The following is a 21,786-nucleotide window of genomic DNA, read 5'->3' on the forward strand; positions in this document are numbered from 1 at the left end:
AATAGTCACTGAGTGGAAGCACAGGTAGAATATTCCTAAAACAGTGAATACTGGGCATGGATCCATGGATTTTCTCCGGATAAAGCAACACTCTCCGAGTTTCCAGCCCCAGAGCTCAGATGAAGTGCTCCTCTAAGGCTAGTTCAGTGAGCAGGCCTCATCAATCTGCTCTTTAATGGATCTGTTGCTCAGGCCACCTGCTGCACTCATCCTCTCCCTTCTCTCCTCGAAGACAAATCGGCCGGCTTTCATCGTCTATCAGAGCGGGAGAGATTTTTTGTTCACTGCTTAATTGTTTCTGGAGGCGTCCAGTTGTGTCACAACTGCATCCTATAACCTTAAATCCACAGCAGAGTTAGAGAGAACTCGGTAAACTCTCGACCCCTGTATGATTCAGCCCTCAATGGTGTTGTTATTCTGTCTTGTTTATTTCTCTCGGTTCCTTTCCACCACCCATAGAGGCTGCTGTAGCAGTATGGAGGACTGAGCTCCGTCATGATGACAGTTAAGACGCATCCATCTGGCGAACCGGAGGGCCCAACCACCAGCAGAATATCTGAGGAATGCTGCAGCTTCAGATTAGCGCCCGCTAACATCTTGCGTTTACAAATTTCTTCTGAAATCAAGTGTATTTACCGGAATCTTGTTCCTTCTTTGCTGCAGTAACAGCCTCCGCCTTTATAGGAAGGGGTGGGCTGTGCACCTGGGGTTTGCTAACTCCTCATTGCTGGCCATGCACCATGGATCTCTGAGCCACAGGGACCTGGAAAGCCCTGACTCTCCATTCTCTGATCTGTCATCACACGAGAAACACCAGGCAATGGGGTGCTAATGGGTATAAAGTGCTGGGCAGAGTTGAAGAGAGAGGCTGCCTACAGACTGAGGACCTTTAGACCTCCTGCCTCCAGTGTCCTCTTTCCTGAGACGTCAATTGGCTTTCTACATTAGACATTTGAACCCATTTTAATCATTTACACATCTGCCTGAGACGTGTGACAGTAATTTCACGTATGTCATAAGTATCCAGTTAATGCAGAGCTCCTGTTTCATCTCCTTGAGCTGTTCTTTATCCTTCATTTTCTTTATTAAACATTCAGTGTCCGATACTAAATATCTCTCTCTGAAACTTAAAGCAAATTAAGAGTTGCAAATTCAAAAATCATAAAAACTATCATTATTACAAAGTAAAGTATGGTTTCCTCAAGCCAGTTTGTCATGGATTTTTATTTATTGTGGTGATTAATTGATAGACACTACTATCCATTTAGTTTATCTTCTTTATTTTACATTTAAATGTTCAGTTTTAAAAGCTCCAATCTTAAGAAGGGGCAGTGTGATAAATCACAATTAATGATAGCAACTTGTTTGACTAATCATTAAAAAAAAAAAAAATGAATTCATTGTGTGTAACCCTTATCCAGTTCAGGGTCGCGATGGGTCCGGAGCCTACCTGGAATCATTGGGCGCCAGTCCAATGTGGGAAGACCAAAGTGGGAATACACCCTGGAGGGGGCGCCAGTCCTTCACAGGGCAACACACACACACATACACACACCTATGGACACTTTTGAATTTGGTGTGTTCTCCCCGTGTCCACATGGGTTTCCTCATGGGTGCTCCGAATCATTGGTCGCATGGCAGGAATACACCCTGAAGGGGGCGCCAGTTCTTCACATATTCACACCTACGGACACTTTTGAGTCGCCAATCCACCTACCAACGTGTGTTTTTGGACTGTGGGAGGAAACCGGAGCACCCGGAGGAAACCCATGCAGACACAGGGAGAACACACCACACCTCCACAGACAATCACCCGGAGGAAACCCATGCGGACACAGGGAGAACACACCACACTCCTCACAGACAGTCACCCGGAGGAAACCCACGCAGACACAGGGAGAACACACCACACTCCTCACAGACAGTCACCCAGAGCAGGACTCGAACCCACAACCTCCAAGTCCCTGGAGCTGTGACAGAGACATGACCTGCTGCACCACCGTGCCGCGTTTTTTTTTATTAATTTCGTACATTTTTCATTTATTTATTTATTTATTTATTTAATGAGTGTAGTCAGTTACCTTATCTTTGCTATCTACTTATTTGATTAGATACCAGAAACAAGCATGCCAAATAACCCCAGTCCTGACCACTGGGGAACAGACACCCTAAACCACAGCATGTCCTGAGACTGCAGGTGAAAGACTGCTGGAGTACTGTCGATGGATGGTGTTATGACAGGAGCCAGAGAAAGAAGATTGGAGCAGCTCAGACAACAGCCACCTGTCACACTGCTGTCCTGAAGAGCTGTGGAGGGAAAGCAGCCACTGAGATAGCCCCAGGTTATGCTGTGATGTACAGCCACCATAAGAGGGAGCTACATATAAAGCAGATCGAAGGCCACAGACTTCATTAGACATTCAGACCGGTTAAATAACTTCTAACCTCATTCACTGAGTGTGTACTGCTTCTTAGAAGCTCAGTCAGGGACACTCTGGATGGTCAGTCATGCTTCTAGAGCACTGGTTGTTCAGAGTTCAGTCTACAAACGTGGATCTTTATGTTGAAGAGGTTGCCAGGTGTTAGCTAGAGAGGTGTAAAGGCAACTAGAAATGGTTCTCTGGTATTAATAGAAGAGAAGGAAAACATTCAATACATTTGTTATGAATTGGAGTGGTGTTTATGATGTAGGACTCTTTGTCCAACATCGGCAGCTGTTCTAATGGCTGGATGTCATCAAATTTTAAAAACCAGAGACTGGACAGTGCAGAAAAAAACCCTCAAATGAAGACCCTGGAGGACATGGAGTTGGACGACCTGAGATTCCACACTTTCCATGTCCCTCTCTCACAGGTGCACTCACAGTGACAAGGCTAAAGGTCCAGAGGGGACGTGACCTGCTGAATCATGCCCAACACCCCGCCCCCGGGCCCTGTGCCCACACACTCACACACGGTCAGGGCTAGAAACCTTTCAAGCAGCACCAGATCCTCGTGTTCCTCTCTAATCCCCACTGCACTGGGCGATAAAGCAGACATTCTGAGACTTTATATGGAAAAGTTCACTCAGAAGCTCCTTCAGCATTCTAATGTACAGAGTGGACATGGCCTGGCATCAACTGCCATCACATTATCAGCTTTATTCCTCCATTTGACCACAGCAGCTTCATTTGAATGGGTTAGTGACCTGTCTTTTGGAACAATCTCGACAGTTTCTCATTTAATCAGTTGAATCCACTTCTGCCCAGAAGGAAAAACCCAGTCTCTGGACATTCCCAGGAGGTACATGTCATTCCTGGGTAAGTTGTGCTTCCTCCAGAGTCTGCGAATGCTATATCACAGTGGGAACCACCACTCCCCATGGCACGGTGATGTTAAATCTGAGGCTAATCGTGTTTATTTGGGTTTATTCTAATTCATTAATTCATTCATTATCTGTAACTCTTATCCAGATCAGGGTCACGGTGGGTCCAGAGCCTACCTGGAATCATTGGGCGCAAGGCGGGAATACACCCTGGAGGGGGCACCAGTCCTTCACAGGGCAACACACACACACACACACACACACACACACACACACATTCACTCACACACTCACACCTACGGACACTTTCGAGTCGCCAATCCACCTACCAACATGTGTTTTTGGACTGTGGGAGGAAACCGGAGCACCCGGAGGAAACCCACACAGACACAGAGAGAACACACCACACTCCTCACAGACATTCACCCAGAGAAAACCCACGCAGACACAGGGAGAACACACCACACTCCTCACAGACAATCACCCGGAGGAAACCCACGCGGACACAGGGAGAACACACCACACTCCTCACAGACATTCACCCGGAGAAAACCCACGCGGACACAGGGAGAACACACCACACTCCTCACAGACAGTCACCCGGAGGAAACCCATGCGGACACAGGGAGAACACACCACACTCCTCACAGACAATCACCCGGAGGAAACCCATGCGGACACAGGGAGAACACACCACACTCCTCACAGACAGTCACCCGGAGGAAACCCACGCGGACACAGGGAGAACACACCACACTCCTCACAGACAGTCACCCAGAGGAAACCCACGCAGACACAGGGAGAACACACCACACTCCTCACAGACAGTCACCCAGAGGAAACCCACGCAGACACAGGGAGAACACACCACACTCCTCACAGACAGTCACCCGGAGGAAACCCACGCAGACACAGGGAGAACACACCACACTCCTCACAGACAGTCACCCGGAGGAAACCCGCGCGGACACAGGGAGAACACACCACACTCCTCACAGACAGTCACCCAGAGGAAACCCACGCAGACACAGGGAGAACACACCACACTCCTCACAGACAGTCACCCGGAGGAAACCCACGCAGACACAGGGAGAACACACCACACTCCTCACAGACAGTCACCCGGAGGAAACCCGCGCGGACACAGCGAGAACACACCAACTCCTCACAGACAGTCACCCAGAGGAAACCCACGCAGACACAGGGAGAACACACCACACTCCTCACAGACAGTCACCCGGAGGAAACCCACGCAGACACAGGGAGAACACACCACACTCCTCACAGACAGTCACCCAGAGGAAACCCACGCAGACACAGGGAGAACACACCACACTCCTCACAGACAGTCACCCGGAGGAAACCCACGCAGACACAGGGAGAACACACCACACTCCTCACAGACAGTCACCCAGAGAAAACCCGCGCGGACACAGGGAGAACACACCAACTCCTCACAGACAGTCACGCGGAACGGGAAACGAACCCACACAATGTTGTTTGGTTGTTTTTTGAAGATTTTAAATTATTATGTGCCCTCTGAATTGTAACGTGTGTGTGTGTGTGTGTGTGTGTGTGTGTGTGTGTGTTCCAGAAATATATAATTTTTTTAAAACATACACTCCCATTGGTGGGACCTCTATTCCTAGTGTCAATCAAGCAGGTCTCTAAAATGATAAATGTTTTTAAGGTGAAGACATGTAAATGTCAGGGTACTAGGTCCAAAGTAACACTCATGAAGTAGTGCTAAGGACAAGCAAGTGGTCCTGTGTGTGTGTGTGTGTGTGTGTGTGTGTGTGTGTGTGTGTGTGTGCATCAGATCATGATAGCATCATGCACTCTCACAAAGCTCCTAAACTGTTTTGCTATCTGAAAGACCTCGTTGCGTGACTAGACTGGAAAACAACCACAGAGCTTCGGCTCCTTGAGGACAACGCACACAGACACACACACATTCCCGTACCCACACACACCGTATCAACTGAGGCAGAAAAAAGCGAGCAGTGTGTAATTCTTATCACACTCATATGCATTAAATCAGCTAATTCATCTCCCTGTGCCGCGGCTCTTTTGGCCAGGATTAGCCAACTTAAGCTACTCGCGCACTAAATTAACAAGAGCCAAAATCAATCCCACAGCAGCAAAAGTACATTTCAGCTGGGGATTCAATTAATCAAGGGGTGTGTGGATGTGTGTGTGTGTGTGTGTGTGTGTTCGTTCCAAGCCAGAGTCGTCTGTAGTCAGAGCCAAACAAGACTGAAGTGCATTCAGGCATTCAACAAACACATCCTCCAGTACGTTACATTACATTACAGCACTTTACAGTACATTAACGTACATTACAGTACACTGGAGTGCTTTCTACTGTTTTTTTTTTTTAACGCTTAATGACATACACTTGAAGAATAATATATAAAAGATACAACCAAAACAGACAAGTACTAACCTGGACATTAACATGAAATATAACTGGGGCCAAACTTCAATGACTGGGGTCAGTATTTGGCCAAACAAACTGGACAAAGTACAGGGGTCCTGTCATTGTAGTGTGGGAGGTTTCAGGGCTAAACTGGAGCAGCCTGGTGGCCAATCTTCATTAACTCCACATTGCACCAGTAAGACCATGTGCATCCAATGGTTCAAACACTGTGTCCTGAAGGCGGTGCCATGTATCAGGACGAAAATGCACCAATACACACAGCAAGACTGGTGAAAGACTGGTTTGATGAACATGAAAGTGAAGTTGAACATCTCCCATGGCCTGCACAGTCACCAGATCTAAATATTATTGAGCCACTTTGGGGTGTTTTGGAGGAACGAGTCAGGAAACGTTTTCCTCCACCAGCATCACATAGAGACCTGGCCACTATCCTGCAAGAAGAATGGCTTCAAATCCCTCTGACCACTGTGCAGGACTTGTATATGTCATTCCCAAGACGAACTGACGCTGTATCGGCCGCAAAAGGAGGCCCTACACCATACTAATAAATTACTGTGGTCTAAAACCAGGTTTCAGTTTCATTGTCCAACCCCTGTACATTTCCACACATTTCTCACCATTGGTAGAAAACAAACTAACTTAACAAGCACTGATACAGTGACATACCATATTCACATGCATTCGGATTTTGTTTTACTATTCAATACACTCATCGTCACACAAAAGGAATCAACCGAGAAGGAAGAAACTCGGTGGGTAGGTCTCACATCGTGAGACATACGAACCACTCAACGTCACACTCATCCACACCTACCGAAAACAAGTACAGGCCTCATCACTGTACCTGTGTTCGTTTAATTCTGACTCATCCTGTTGTGTTGCATCCATTACATGTGACACATGCCTCGGAGAAGAGTTGTACAGCAGTTTGAAGTGGTCACATCATGAGGCTTCGGGAAGAGGGGTTGTCTTACTGAAGTATTGCGTGCCAAATCCCTCATGCAGATTTTAATATAGCACCCTATTGGCTGCAGTGAATAGAAGAAGGCATTCACCGGTGACGTGACCAACACAAACCATGGAGAGTGAGAACTTTCATTGTCTGGCACCCAACAGCCGTGAGTGTGGACATTCAGTGATCAGTGATGGCCTCCATGAGATGGCTGCAGGCACACGGACCGTTACGATGACTGCCATTTACACCACGTCAACGTCACCAAATTCTGCAATGATGTGGTTGAGGACTATTACAGAGTCACTCAGAATGTAAACTCCCACTTTGGTCTTGGTGAAGACGGCCATCGAGTCCATGAGTGGAGAGACAGTGGTCAGCGCAGAGATGACACGACCAAAAGGCCTGGTGTCATAGTCATTCGGGGTCATTGCCCCCCCAATGTCATACAATGCCAGATCCCATCGAGCCGACCCTTACTGTAGCTGAGTGGGAATTTGTTTAAATGTATTACAGCATTACAGAGAACTATTGAGTTTGTTTATGTCATGCCTACATCCCATGACTCCATTTCCCAGAATGCACCAGGCAGTCACATGACTATACACCGGTCTCGCTCACCAGAATGTTAATCATGCACACCTGTTTGTATTCCTATATATACTTCCTGTATTGTTCACTGCCGAGTATCGCCGTGGTTCGTCCGAGCGTACAAAGCATTCTCCTGAAACCTGTCTAAGATCTCCTGTTGCCTACTCCTTGTTTGTTATTTTGGTTTGCGTCTTTTGGTATTGTTTGTATTCTTCGGTATTTGGACTCTGCCTGATTTTTGACTACACCTATCGCTACATCCCTGAGGTACTGTTCACTCCCTGTGTTTGAACCTTGCTTGTTTTTTGACTACTCTTTTGGATTCGCGTTAATAAACTTTTCCTGTGATCCGCAAGTGTCGGTTCTCTGTCTGGTCCTGACAGGTTAAATAAATCAATAAAAAAGATCATTGTAAGATTGTGAATAAGAACGTGTCCTTAATGACCTGCCTGGTTAAATTAAAGTTTAAAATAAATAAATATCAATAAAACACTGGATTAAATAGAGTCCATGTCTAAAACTCATATAGTGCAGCTTTCACAACACAATAAAGAAAATAAGACTGAGAATTAGAAGCTTACTCACGTGACTAACATACCCAAGTGTCACCAAAGTACTTGGAGCATGCAGCGCTGATACTGAGAGTCTGTGTAAGTCTGTACAGATCGTTCTTTAGAGGAGGATTTTGGTGAAATGTTGAAGGGTTCCCAGCGATCTGTAATTTGTTATTTGTCTGGAAGTTTTAGCTTGTGGTCCTGGGATTTAAGAGGAGTGTCACGTCGGCGTCTCCTGGTGTGAACTCTCAGTCTGGGAGGTCACGAGGATTGGAAAGTCTTCGCTTGAGTTCTGAATTGTTTGCTTTTGTCGTGGGTTTTTTAAGCAGCATCCTTACTACCTTCTGTCTTGTTAATTTCATTACAATCTGTCTTTTCTTCACATGCATCTGCTTCTGTTTTTGTCTTAGAATTGTGTGTGTGTGTGTCTTTTCAAAAGAAATCGAATGAAACTAACCGGACCAGTGCACGTCAGACCTTCATCTTCTGCTTTCTCACACTGAGGGTCACACTCCAGACACACTGAGCCATTAGCAAACTCTCGCATGTCCCTGAGAGAGAGAGAGAGAGAGAGAGAGAGAGAGAGAGAGAGAGAGAGAGAGAGAGAGAGAGAGAGATTATTTACATGTATTTGGGAGACACAGTCATGTAGCTATTACTGTTTTAATGATGTCACGCAAGCAGTGGACTAACACAGATTTCAGGCACTTATTGGTGTAGCACAGTGTCCCTCTCCAAGTGGGGAATTGAATCTCAGTCTGCTCTACTGAGGGCAGTGGTGTTATCCACTATGCCACACTGACTGACAGAGGAAAAAGGAAAAAAAAAATAGACAACATTGTTATTCTGCTTCAAAAATGAAATCGACAGCAAACTCATTTTCAGGCCGACCTCCATTTTAACATTTATCACATTCCATTTAAAGACCCAGAACACACAAGTGAGGCTACGGTCTCAGTACAGGCCTCATTCATCGATTCCGATGTTTAGCTCAGACCAGATCAGATATGCTACGGTCTCAAAGTCCAAAAACACACCTTGGTAGGTGGATTGGTGACTGAAAAGTGTCCGTAGGTGTGAGTGTGTGTGTTGCCCTATGAAGGATTGGCACCCCCTCCAGTGTGTGTTCCCGCCTTGCACCCAATGATTCCAGGTAGGCTCTGGACCCACCGCGACCCTGAACTGGATAAGGGTTACAGATAATGAATGAATGAATGTAATGATCAGACCTGAGTCACACTAAAGCAAAGAAAATCAGATTTTAGTCACTTCAGCCTGGTAATATGATCATAGCCTAGTTTGGTTGGTAGGTTACATAATGGATAAAACAAACATGATTATGTTGTATATAATGGTACCCTTTGGTTTCTGTCACCACCACAAGAAGTCATAGTTTCTATACAATTAACAATTCAACAGCATTAACACTGCACATTGAAAGAGTCGCTGGGATCCTGAATGAGAACAACACCTACAGTTTATCCAATTTAATTTGTGAATTCTGTTACTTTTTGGGACGCTCATTGACACAATCCTCATAGAGCAGCATTTGCCAATTGCCCCCTAGCGACATCTCTCTGGAGGGATGAAGCCCCATCCAATATTTTTGGGATGGGAGTTGGAATGGTGTTTGTGATCGAGAACTTATCAGAACCTAACCCCACTAAATGATCTCATGCCAGAACGCCATCAAAACCCTTCTTTTTTCCAGCAATGTTCCAGCTTAGTGTAGTGCTATTTCAGAAGAGTCGAGTCTATATTACTGCACAAATAAAAAAAATAAAAATCTTAGAGGAAGTTGGATGAGGATGAGCTGGAGTCTACAGCGGTTTGAATACAGTGCATTCGTTGAAGTAGCATTACATCATTTACATCACAGCTCCCAACTTGTTTTCATCTTCCAGAGCAATGTAAGCAGGGTTGGAGGATTTGAAAGGAACTGTGTTGAGCTGCTGATGGGTTTGGTTTATGAAGTGGTGCTGTGGGTCAAGGTGGTCTATGTCACAGTGTTCTCAGGCTATATCTGGGTCTGAAATTCCATTAGTTGCATACACGCAAAATAAACAACCCAGGCACTTCACTTTCCTCGGGCACAGATTGAGAGCGGTTTAAGACACGCTGACCTGCACGATTCAGGCTACTGTACAGATACAGCAAAGGCCTCTGGGTCAGAGTGTGTACGAGTTGTGGTTATTTACACATTAAATCAAATTAAACATAAAGGTTGTGTGAATGACTGGGTGTTTGTGAAATTGGCTCTGGACCCACCATGACCCTTTTTGACCTGACCATGACCCTGGTTATGTTTATTTTTTAAGTTTAATATTTCTATCGGTCCATTCGTCATGAATTTTTCACAAAGTGAGGACAGCTGCTGTGTCACACTAATGTAGTAAAATTAAAAATCCACACTAATAGATATACGTGCTTATCTTTGGAAAGGAGCGTTTATGTGTGTTTAAGTCCTGACTCTTTTCTAAGTACACAACACATGTTCACATATGCTCTGCTCCCCTTAGAAGTGTATGGAGAGTGTTCATGTAGCAGAGGGGTTCCCAGAACATTGACAATGATCAACCAGTCGATCGCACCATGCACTTTGGTCAATCCCGTTTCATTTATATAGTGTGAATCACCCTTGGCGGCACGGTGGCGCAGCAGGTAGTGTCGCAGTCACACAGCTCCTGGAGGTTGTGGGATCAATTCCTGCTCCGGGTGACTGTCTGTGAGGAGTGTGGTGTGTTCTCTCTGTGTCTGTATGGGTTTCCTCCGGGTGACTGTCTGTGAGGAGTGTGGTGTGTTCTCCCTGTGTCTGCGTGGGTTTCCTCCGGGTGACTGTCTGTGAGGAGTGTGGTGTGTTTTCCCTGTGTCTGCATGGGTTTCCTCCGGGTGGCTGTCTGTGAGGAGTGTGGTGTGTTCTCCCTGTGTCTGCGTGGGTTTCCTCCGGGTGACTGTCTGTGAGGAGTGTGGTGTGTTCTCCCTGTGTCTGCGTGGGTTTCCTCCGGGTGACTGTCTGTGAGGAGTGTGGTGTGTTCTCCCTGTGTCTGCGTGGGTTTCCTCCGGGTGACTGTCTGTGAGGAGTGTGGTGTGTTCTCCCTGTGTCTGCGTGGGTTTCCTCCGGGTGACTGTCTGTGAGGAGTGTGGTGTGTTCTCCCTGTGTCTGCGTGGGTTTCCTCCGGGTGACTGTCTGTGAGGAGTGTGGTGTGTTCTCCCTGTGTCTGCGTGGGTTTTCTCCGGGTGACTGTCTGTGGAGTGTGGTGTGTTCTCCCTGTGTCTGCGTGGGTTTCCTCTGGGTGACTGTCTGTGGAGTGTGGTGTGTTCTCCCTGTGTCTGCGTGGGTTTTCTCCGGGTGACTGTCTGTGAGGAGTGTGGTGTGTTCTCTCTGTGTCTGCGTGGGTTTCCTCCGGGTGACTGTCTGTGAGGAGTGTGGTGTGTTCTCTCTGTGTCTGCGTGGGTTCCCTCCGGGTGCTCCGGTTTCCTCCCACAGTCCAAAAACGCACGTTGGTAGGTTGATTGGACACATGTTCAGGTACGAAGTTGTTGATTTGGAAAAGTGACTGTAGTGTGATGTTAAGGTACACATTTTGAGTCTGAGACCATTGTTATAATTCTGAGTTTTATACTTTGTACCTGTACAACAGCCATTAACAGTGCAGTGACCTCTCTTGCTTTCAATTATTAAAGCCTACCACAGTGGAGCACCAGCACATGAGCATCCTACAGTCCCTATACTATAATAATCCATCAAATCCATTCGAAAAGCTGAAGACAGTCAATTTGAGCTCATAGACCCAGCTCTGGAAGCAAAAGCGCAAAAGCACTGCAACATCAGACTGTGACGTCCACGCCACGCTGAAATGGAGGGAGGTCTGGCGCTGACACAATCAGAAACCCTTCCGAACAGAGCAGGGACAACAGAGAAAGAATGACAGAAAGAAAAAGAGAGAAAGAAAAAATGGGTGAGTGTGTGAGGGTCCGCCGTGTGGTTCACTCACTTCCTATTAAAGCCTGCCTCGTTTCCACGGGGGTGCGAATGAAAGAAGAATTAATTATTCTTTATCAGGGATGCCTGAAGCAAGCTGCCTGCCCCTGATGTAAGGCTCAGAAGGACCATGTTATCGTTTAGAGCCTTTCTTCTTCTCTCCATGCGGAGAAGGCCTTCAAAAGCTCCGTAGGGCAGAGCTGCTTTGGTCCTCCCTTTTTCTCTATTTCTCTCTCTCTCTCTCTCTCTCTCTCTCTCTCTGTCCTGACCGCTTAATGAAGCAGTGGGCAGCAACTCAAAAAGACCCAGACACACTCGCACACACACACACACACAGAGAAGCACTTCCACAAAGAACAGGGCATGTTCTAATTCAAAAGGACTTACAGTTTGGCTCATATGAAGAGTGCTGTCCAAGGACTCTTACTGGAAAAGTGTGGTAGAAATGGATCAGACACAGCAGTGGCTGCTGGAGTTTTTAAACCCTGTGTCCACTCTCTGTCCACTCTGTGAGACACTCCTCCCTCGTTGGTCCACCTTGTAGATGTAAAGTCAGAGACAGTAGCTAATCTGTCGCTGCACAGTGTGTGTCGGCCGCCTCTAGTCCTTCATCAGTGACACAGGACGCTGTCGGCTGGATGTTTTTCTTCGGTGGACTGTTCTCAGTCCAGACACTGAGGGGTTTTAAAACTCCAGTAGCACTGCTGTGTCTGATCCACTCTACACCAACACAACACACACTAACACACCACCACTATGTCAGTGGAGCTAAGAAAATGGACAGTGAAAGTAGAAACCAGGTTGTTTTGATCTTTTTGGCCACACTGGTGCCATAGTGACAGCAGGGACGTGGTTGGACAGTGAGCATCAGTGAGATAAGGAACACTCACACCCTGTGAACACAATCGAACACACACACACACACACACACACTTCTTTCCTCTCATGCATTGTGCTCAGTGGGAGAGGTGGCAGCAGGCAGGAACCTAACTAAGGATGTCCCGATCTGACCTGAAGTACTGGTATTTCTCCCAGTCCAGGGATAATGGGGACACAGGGGTTAATTTTAGCCTTGTGCCCTAAAGGCTCTCAGGAAAAATGCATAAAATTATTTTTATGACTTCATGAAAAAATATTAAAAAATGTGGTCCTACTGTATATTTTATTCTTGTAATAACAGTATAATTACATATTAACAACACGTCCAACACCAATGTAACTAATGGTGAAATATAATTCACTGTTAATTATCTTCAGCTTCAGACCGGACCAGACTTCAGCCGATAGATAAATCAAGATAAACACTAGTAATTGAGCTTGGCTGTGAGTGAAAACGGATCGGGACACCCCTAGCTGTGTCAGTGCTGCGATGGGGTTGGACAGAGGCCCGGGCCGTACCTCTCCACACCTGCCTCCTGCTTCTCCACCAGCCGCCTGCTGAGCTGCTTCAGCCTAGAGCCAGCGGTTCTGTAAGGCAAGAGAGTCAAGTCGGATGCACATGCAAACTCACACACACACACACACACACACACACACACACACACACAGGCCTTGCCACAGACGGCATGTGACGGACTGCTGCCTCTTGCTGTCTGATTAGCATCAATCAGCCACTGACTGCAAGGCTAAGAGCAGACCTTCATTACTTCAGACGTGACGGACAACACCAGGTAACAGATCGACCGCTTCCTTTCATTCATTTTTACAAAACTGCTGGAACAACAACGGCAAGGACGGGTCCTCGTACAGATATGAACTCAATTCACAATAAACAAGATTAATTATTAACAAGTAATGAAGAAGAAAGGGAATGATCCTATTTTCACATAGAGACAACAGAGAAGAGCAGAGAGGAGAGGAGAGAAGAGAAGAGACGAAAAGAGGAGAAAAAAGAGAAGAGTAGAGCAGGGAAGAGAAGAGAAGAGAAGAGAAGAGAAGAGAAGAAAAGAGAAGAGAAGAGAATAAGAGAGAAAAGAAGAGAAGAGCAAAGACGTGGAGTGAAGAAAAGAGAACAGAAGAGTAGAGAAAAGAAGAGAACAGAAGAGTAGAGAAGAGTAGAAAAGAAGAGAAAAGAACAGAAGAGTAGAGCAGGGAAGAGAAGAGAAGTGAACGGTGAATAGAAGAGTAGAGAAGAGAAGAGTAGAGAAGAGAAGAGAAGAGAAGAGAAGAAAAGAGAAGAGAAGAGTAGAAAAGAGAAGAGAAGAGTAGAAAAGAGAAGAGAAGTGAAGAAACGAGCAGAGCAGAGCAGAGCAGAGAAGAGAACAGAAGAGCAGAGAAGAGAAGAGCTTACCCTTGGTGCAGGTTGCAGGACTCCACACAGGTGCGCCCCCTACTGAAGAACCTACAGGTCAGACACTGGTCAGGCCCTGGACCCCAACATCCAGCGTTTGAACACAAAGGATCACAGATCATCTTCTCCATTACTGAAAAAAAAAAAAACACAGAACAGGACCATAATTATTTCACACACTGCTCGCTAACACAGCACCAACACTTCAATGTCACTGAGAATCCACCACCCAAACCACACCTGCCCTGTGGGGGTCCTGAACAGTGAAGAACAGTGTGAAAGGCTAACAAAGTATGCAGAACAACAGGTGGACTGCAGCCTGGAATTATAGACCTACAGAGCCCCTGTCTGTTCAGTGGAGCTGAGAGAATGGGCAGTGAGTGTAGAAACCAGGAGGTGGTGTAAAGGCAGTGCTCATTCAGTGTCCAGTCAAAGGTATGGAATTCTATTAGAGTGAATGTACAGTGTACGTTTCGTAAATATGCTGTTCTCCAGCGCTATTCAGAAACATATTCATTCACTCACTCACGCATTCCAACACACACAGGCACACACAAGGTTTCCGAAGCAGCCGGAGACGTAATTCCGGATCCCATCTCAAGGTGCCGGCAGGTATTAGACGGAAACGTAGGAGTCTTTTGTCGTCATTTGACAAGAGTCCAGTCTCCACCATCTGGAACGGCTAATACAACTGCAGCCGTGAATAGCTTAATGCTACACAGAGCTGATACACTCTGCTGTATGAATGAGAAGTGCTGATGTGTGTGTGTGTGTGTGTGTGTGTGTGTGTGTGTGTGATTGTGAAAAACAGACTGGTGCAGACAGAGACCCCACTGAGAACCAGAATACAGCAGCAGCTGTGAGAGTGTGTTAAAATAGTGCTGACACTTTAGAGACAACTCCAAGACACACACACACACAGACACACTACATCAAGACACCTGCAAAACTCTCCGACAATGAACCTGAGGAGATGCTGGAATGAGAAAATAATGACTGCGGGTTGTAGTCTGTGTTTCAGCTCAAAATTCACTCGAACAACGTCTGAAAATTTTAAAAGGTTTTATTTTTCATTTCTTGTGCATTCTTAATATTGCCTTCATATTCCATCGGGGCGGTTAAATTAGTCCGAGAAACTACTTTCTTCGGCTCAGTGGAGTTCCAGAGATGACGTTTTCCTCACCGCCTGTGGTCATGTATCTGAAACATTAATGGTCAGCAGGGAGCGGTTTTCACCAAAGTAGCAAGTCTTCACCTCCACAGCTGTGCAGATGGTTGGCGAAGAAGAAGAACGCTTAGGCTAATGTGACCTAGCTGTGCAGAACTCAGCAGTGGTAAGAACATGGAACTGATGAATCCAGTTACCTTGTGTTTTCACAGCTCAACATGTTTGGATGAGATCTGCCAAATACATTAGCTAACAGATGTCAAAAGCTGTTAACCTTGCTCTCAGTTAAAGTGGAAGAGGGCTCCTACCGATTCATTTGGAAATGCTGTGTGGATAAGAGGTGAGTACCCAGTAAACATTTAGCCGTTGATTCACCGTTGAAATAACGTAATGACTGCCATCTAATCAACGTTCTCTTAAGGTTGAAAATGAAAGTTGAAAAGACGTCCAAACACCGACATTGAAAAGACGACTATTAGACGTATTTTGGACGTCCATTGACGTTATTAATTGGTCCCGAAATAAATTACTTGTATAAAACACGTTTTGGACGTCCACTGTCATTATCGATTGGTCACCACTTAACTAACTTATTAAGATGGATTTTTAACGTTTAAACGTCCATTGACGTTTAAAATATGTCCTTGACGGACAGACTACTTTTAGACCTATTTGGAACGTCCAGGGACGTTCCTTGTTTACTGGGTAGCGGTTGTAGTAGTGCTGTCTATTGATTAAAAAATATGAACTAATTAATCACACAATTTTCTACGAATAATCACACTGTCCTTTCTTAAAGGGAACGTCTACGATTGCGGGGAAATACAGTTCTATCTGGTTGTTTACATTCCGAAACTCGACTTTTTGTGGCTGTAAGTATTCATTCACTGTTTGAATTACCACAGAATCGAATTTGCAATTCGAGTTGTTTAGTTTTGTAGCATTTTCAGTCTGTGTTTGCTTTCATGCAATTAGCTGTCTCCTAAATTTGGAGACCTTAAGTGATCTGAACCAGCTAAAATAATTCAATATTATACTTTCATTTCACCTATGGAGCAGAAATAGAGCAATATCCTTATTTCGGTTTGTGCTTTTCAATGCTTGGATTTCTCTCCATTGTCTAAAAAACTCCAAATGTCTCAGAGAGAGACAGAGAGAGCGAGAAAGCCTAGCATACCGGACCGAGTATTTTTATTTATGTATTTATTTTTTTAACTCATTTACAGACACTGGGGTTTTTAGAGCAAACCGACTGGACAACAGCAAATGGTGAGGAAAAATCTCCTGAATTTTATTAAAAAAGTGTTTTTTTGATGAAAAATGTGGATGTTGCCTTTAAGACTGCAACTTTTCATAATGGATATTTAAAGGTAAAATAAAAAAAAATCAATGTAAAATCATTAATTAATTAAGTCATCGTCTGTACCTGCTTATCCAGTTCAGGGCCACTGTACCCAGTGCTGTCGGTGTTACAGAGTGCTCCTTTGAACTTTAACCCTCCTCTTGTGTTATGGTCAAGAACCGACCCGTTTTTAGGTTTTTGGGTCAATTTCGACCCAAGTATAATTTTAAATCAGAAAACAAAACAAGTGCTGAATCTGGAATCATAAAAACATTATACACCAACAGCCTACAGCTGGCTCCTCCTACAACCAAAACAAAACAAGGAAAGACAGACATGTCCAGACATGTAAGGCCCAGTCAGTTTAGAGTTGGTGTTTTGTATCGTGTACATCTCCAGTTTACAGTGCGCAACAAAGAACAATTAAAACCAATCCTTTCATGGAGAAGGAACAATAACAAGGTAAACAAGAGGGAAGAAACTAATTGGTTGATAATTAATTGTTTTTAGGGGGTCTTATGGCTGATTTAAGACACGGATCAAAACCGACCCATTAACATAAGAGATGGTAACAGAACGCTAACACAAGAGGAAGGTTAAACTCAACTTATCCCTTAAATTATACGTAAGCCTAAACTTGACCTAATCCTAAGCCAAATTCAGTTGATTAGTTTTCTAGTCATGCAGTCCTCCGTAGTAAAGCCACTACGTGCACACAACAGTGTTTGGAATGAGACTAAACCCTCTGAGCACAACGGGGGAAACAAAGGAAGCCCCTTCTGGGCTGGCATGTACACACAGGCTTGACTTTCCCTTCAGAGACTCCAAAACAGCTCCTGCTGAGAGCCACAGGTGACTGGAGCTGCTGAGATCAGATGAGGAGCTGTGGTTGAGGGATTGCTTCAGCAATACTGTGAGGCAGATGGATCAAAACGACAGCAACATCAAAGTTCACGCTCTTCGGGGATGGATGGGCTATTTGGGCGGCTCTGACGTCAAAGGACGAGCCAGGTCAGTCTCCAGGGAGACGGAAGGAGGCCGGATGGACCACTGCTGCCGATGTTGAGAGATGCTAACGATCACGATTCATCATGAGATTCCCGCATGATGAAAAGGAAAAGGGGGGGAAGAGGAAAAAAAAAAGCTCTTCAGTTGGTGATGAACATTGTTTAGGGCTGGGAAGAGTAAGCTGTGGATAAAGATGTGTGTGTGTGAGAAGGTGTATATGGGGGAGGGGGGGGGTGTCTACCACCAGAGGAAACCTCTGAAATGTCAAAAAACTATTGCAGGTGTTCCCTGCAATTAATTTCACTCAATCGTTCACAGACGGCCTCGACATTTGAGGCAGGCCAGTAATTGGATTGTTGGTGGTGGAATAAATGAGGGGGATTTATAGCTGGAGGCCATTTTTATAAATTAAAAAGCCTGGCCGACACTTGCATCATGTCCAGGTATCCTGGGTCCCCTGGGTCTCCGGCGCTTTTGAAGGGCAGGAGCTTGGAATTGGCCAAAGAACTTTGACCAGTCCAGTACTCAGTATAATCCATATCTACACTGCGTCGGTAGTATTACAGTCTTTTCATGCCAGTCTTCACAATCCCAATCAAGTTGGATACTCAGAGCTATTGACTTCATAGAGACAAGGGTGGGCACATTGTTATCTTACTCCCACCTCGGGCTAAAAATTCAGTTGAATTTGACTTGATTTGTTTACCCTCAATCAGGGCCTAGGGCAGATCTTTTCAAACCCATCGTCAAAAACAAAAATAAATAAATAATTAAATACAAATAACAATAAATAAAAAAGGGAGGGGGGTAGCAGAGGAAAAATAGTAATAATTAAATAAATTCAGAAGGCCAGAGCAGGGCTGTACTGAGAGGAAATGAATCTATGCACAAATGGGGCTACCTCCGAACCACAGTTTGGAATTTGAACTATACGCTAACACTTCATTTCCCGTGGGATTCCAGTTGCAAGTTGGATTCAAGGTCCCTTTAGAGTCCTGCTTCGATCCCCATCCTGTCCTTCCATCCAAGCTCTGCACAGCTGGACCCTCTTTTTGAAGAAGGGTGACTCTATAAGATCCTTTGGCTTTCCAGGCCACCTCCCAGCCCCTCCAGCTGTGAGGGAAGAGGTGGTCTTTAGACCCCTGCTAGGCCCAATGAAGCACACTGATCCAGGGAAAAAAGAGGGCAAGGAGCACTTACCTCCTCCCGAGCTCGTCCCCACTGACCGCTGGCTCAGGAGAAAGCACAGTTGCTCCTTGAGACCACAGCAGGGACGTAGGAACTTGGGAAAGAGAGTGTGTGTGTGTGTGTGTGTGTGTGTGTGTCATTTTTCCACACAGCTGTCAGACTTCATAAAAAGAGAAACATAAGTAAAACTTTGTATTGAGTATCGAGTCCAAACTTTGTGGCTTGTGTTGTAAGAAAGAAAAAGCCCACCCACCACACTCTTTGGGGTCTCTGTTGTTGCGAATCAGGGCTTTCTGGGTGGGGATTCGGAAGAGACTGGTCCAGTTGATGGTGTTGTAGTAGCACAGCTGGCTGTTGTTGGTGACGTAAACGTTCCCAGCGCTGATCTCACGAAGAGACTGCATCTGAAGGGAGGTGATCCACTGCTGCTTCAGAACCAGCAGAGAGATCCCACTGAGAGAGAGAGAGAGAGAGAGAGAGAGAGAGAGAGAGAGAGAGAGAGAGAGAGAGAGAGAGAGAGAGAGAGAGAGACTTTCAGACAAATAATAATCCAAAAAATCAGGCCATGGGCTCCTGAATGACATACACAGCTTCAGATACCGACATCTATCAGTCGATAGTTGATGTAACAAATTTGCAGTTATTGTTCTCCTCCAAATGTGTTCAGTTTGTAAAGTTGAGGTCAAGCTTTATTTGTCTTGGAGGAAGTACATGTTAGTCTCACAGCTCGGCAGCATTGTGCAACACTGACTGACCTAGAAAGTGCGTAGCAAGTCCCGAATAGGGAAGAATATTACACAAAAATCAATCTTCTGTAACCGCTTCATCCTGATACTGAGAGAACACATGGGACTGCAATAAACATACAACTGAGGAACATCAGACAACTCTGAGAAGGAGGGTGGGGAATGGACGAGGATGAGGAGCAGAGACAACACGAGAGAAGGAGAAGACCGGGACCAGTCCACGGAATGAGACAGAGGTATAAACAAACAGAGCACATGTGAGAAAGAATGGACAAAGTAACACTACTGACAGTAAGAGTCCTTGGGCAAGACTCCTAACCCAGCGTTAGTCTGTGTACTATAAAATCACTGGCTCTGAACTCTGGCTCAGAACCTGAGTGGTGATTGGTCGGCATCAAATGTGTTATGTGGCCAGTCTCTCAATCAAAACACAGCACAAATGTAACCTCTTATCAAAATGACTGGTCGCCGGTGCCTAAAAAATGACTCATTGTTATATCCGTCAGTATATCTCAAGTACTACAGGTCCAAAGTCAACAATCAACGTACCAAATTAAAGCTTAAAGTCACTGCTTTTTATTAATTTAATCATTTTATATATAATCTCACTTGATAAATAAATATTTTTGGTCTAATATACCTTGCCAAGAAATTGTTATGAAAAAATATTAGTGACAGTACAGATTTTCAGATTTTTCACGGCGCCATATTTGAGTCAATGTTTACATATCATACACCAATCGAATGGGCAGACTCTCAGGATCACGTGGATATAAGCCATTATGCACTAAAATGTAGGACTAAGTAATTAAAGCCGAAATAATAATAAGATATTTCAAACTTCAGGTTTCTTCATTCACTAAGGACAAAACCGCAGCTTCTCGAAGCCTGAAGAGCCCACAAGCGTCTCACAAACAAAGTTAGCACAGCAGCGCTTACCTTAGGCTGTCCCCTTCGAAACGAGACTACATCCGAGTCTCTCCGTCAAACCGTTCGTGAGAAATCCTCATGTTTGTGTCAAGAGTACTGGCTGGAAAAAAATCCCGAAAAAATAGTACAGGGGGTCCTCGACTTACGACATTGATCCGTTCCTACGTTGTGTCGTAAACCAATTTTTGGTGTAAGTCGGAACATACTGTAATAAATAACATACTGTAAGCACTTATCCTATCCTAACACCTATCCTCCTCGGTCCCAAGCCGCGTAACCGTGTATTCTTCCGCCGCGCACACCAAACACGAAGTTCACGTTACGACGTTTACAACACAAAACCACTTAAGTCGAAACAAGGCTCTATACAGTAAATGGTAGATGTGTCGTAACCACGCAAAAAAACATCGTAACTCGGGACTGACGTAACCTGAGGACCTCCTGTAAACATTTTCAAAAAATAATTAAAATATGATCCCCGTGGAGCCATGCCGCGTAGGTTAGGCTCTCAGCTTTCCAACGACATCTCAATCAAGTCTATAGACCAATCAGGGGCAGAGTTATGGCGATGTGCACCCAAGGAGGCAGGACAAACATGCAGCAGAGCGCCTGACAGACCCAGACACCGCGCGAGAGACTCAAACGGTTCTGTTTGACAGCCACAAGCTCCACAAACAATTATCAAGTCAGTAAACATGATTCAAAGCTTAGATGTGTTTTACTAGTTACATTTCCCCCACTGAGGGCATTTAAATGCAGCAGGGGGTGTGGGGGAGGCTGCCTCGCTCTACAGCCAATCAGAGTGCAGCTCTCGCCTTTTACAACATCAGACATTTAAAGGAACAATGTACTCAGTGAGAAACAAGGGTAAAGATTAGAAATAAACTCAGTAAGGGTTTTTACAGTTTGGTGAGGGGTAAATGGCCACTTGGTGAGGAAAAGGAGACGAGTTTCTCATAGAAAGTAAAGAAAAACACTAGGATGTTGACGTTAAGTCTAGACAAGAGATATACACTGTTTGTTTTTGCAGTAAAAGTAATCATTTTCATTATGGAGAGCTTGGGGTCTAAAGAGACACTTGGAGAGGCCATCTGTCCACTGTCTGCTCCAGCTTCAATAACTTCAAACCTTCAGTAGGAGGTATCAACTCCAAATTTGACCTGATCCTGACCTCTGGAGACACAAGTTTAAAAAGTAAAAAGTAATGGGACTCTTCAGTTTATAGTCTTTTTTTTTTCTAAAATAAGACAAGCGCCTACATTTTTTTGTGGATTTCATAAGCTTTTGACCAC

The 21,786-nt window shown here is 45.1% G+C and overlaps 1 pseudogene; it reads right to left on the minus strand.

The window, feature by feature from the left end:
- Positions 1 to 21,786, minus strand: part of LOC136710951 (receptor tyrosine-protein kinase erbB-4-like) — a 361,050-nt pseudogene that overhangs the window by 7,039 nt on the left and 332,225 nt on the right.

This window comes from Hoplias malabaricus, chromosome 12 (genome assembly GCF_029633855.1).
Source record: "Hoplias malabaricus isolate fHopMal1 chromosome 12, fHopMal1.hap1, whole genome shotgun sequence".
In the NCBI taxonomy this organism is placed as follows: domain Eukaryota; kingdom Metazoa; phylum Chordata; class Actinopteri; order Characiformes; family Erythrinidae; genus Hoplias; species Hoplias malabaricus.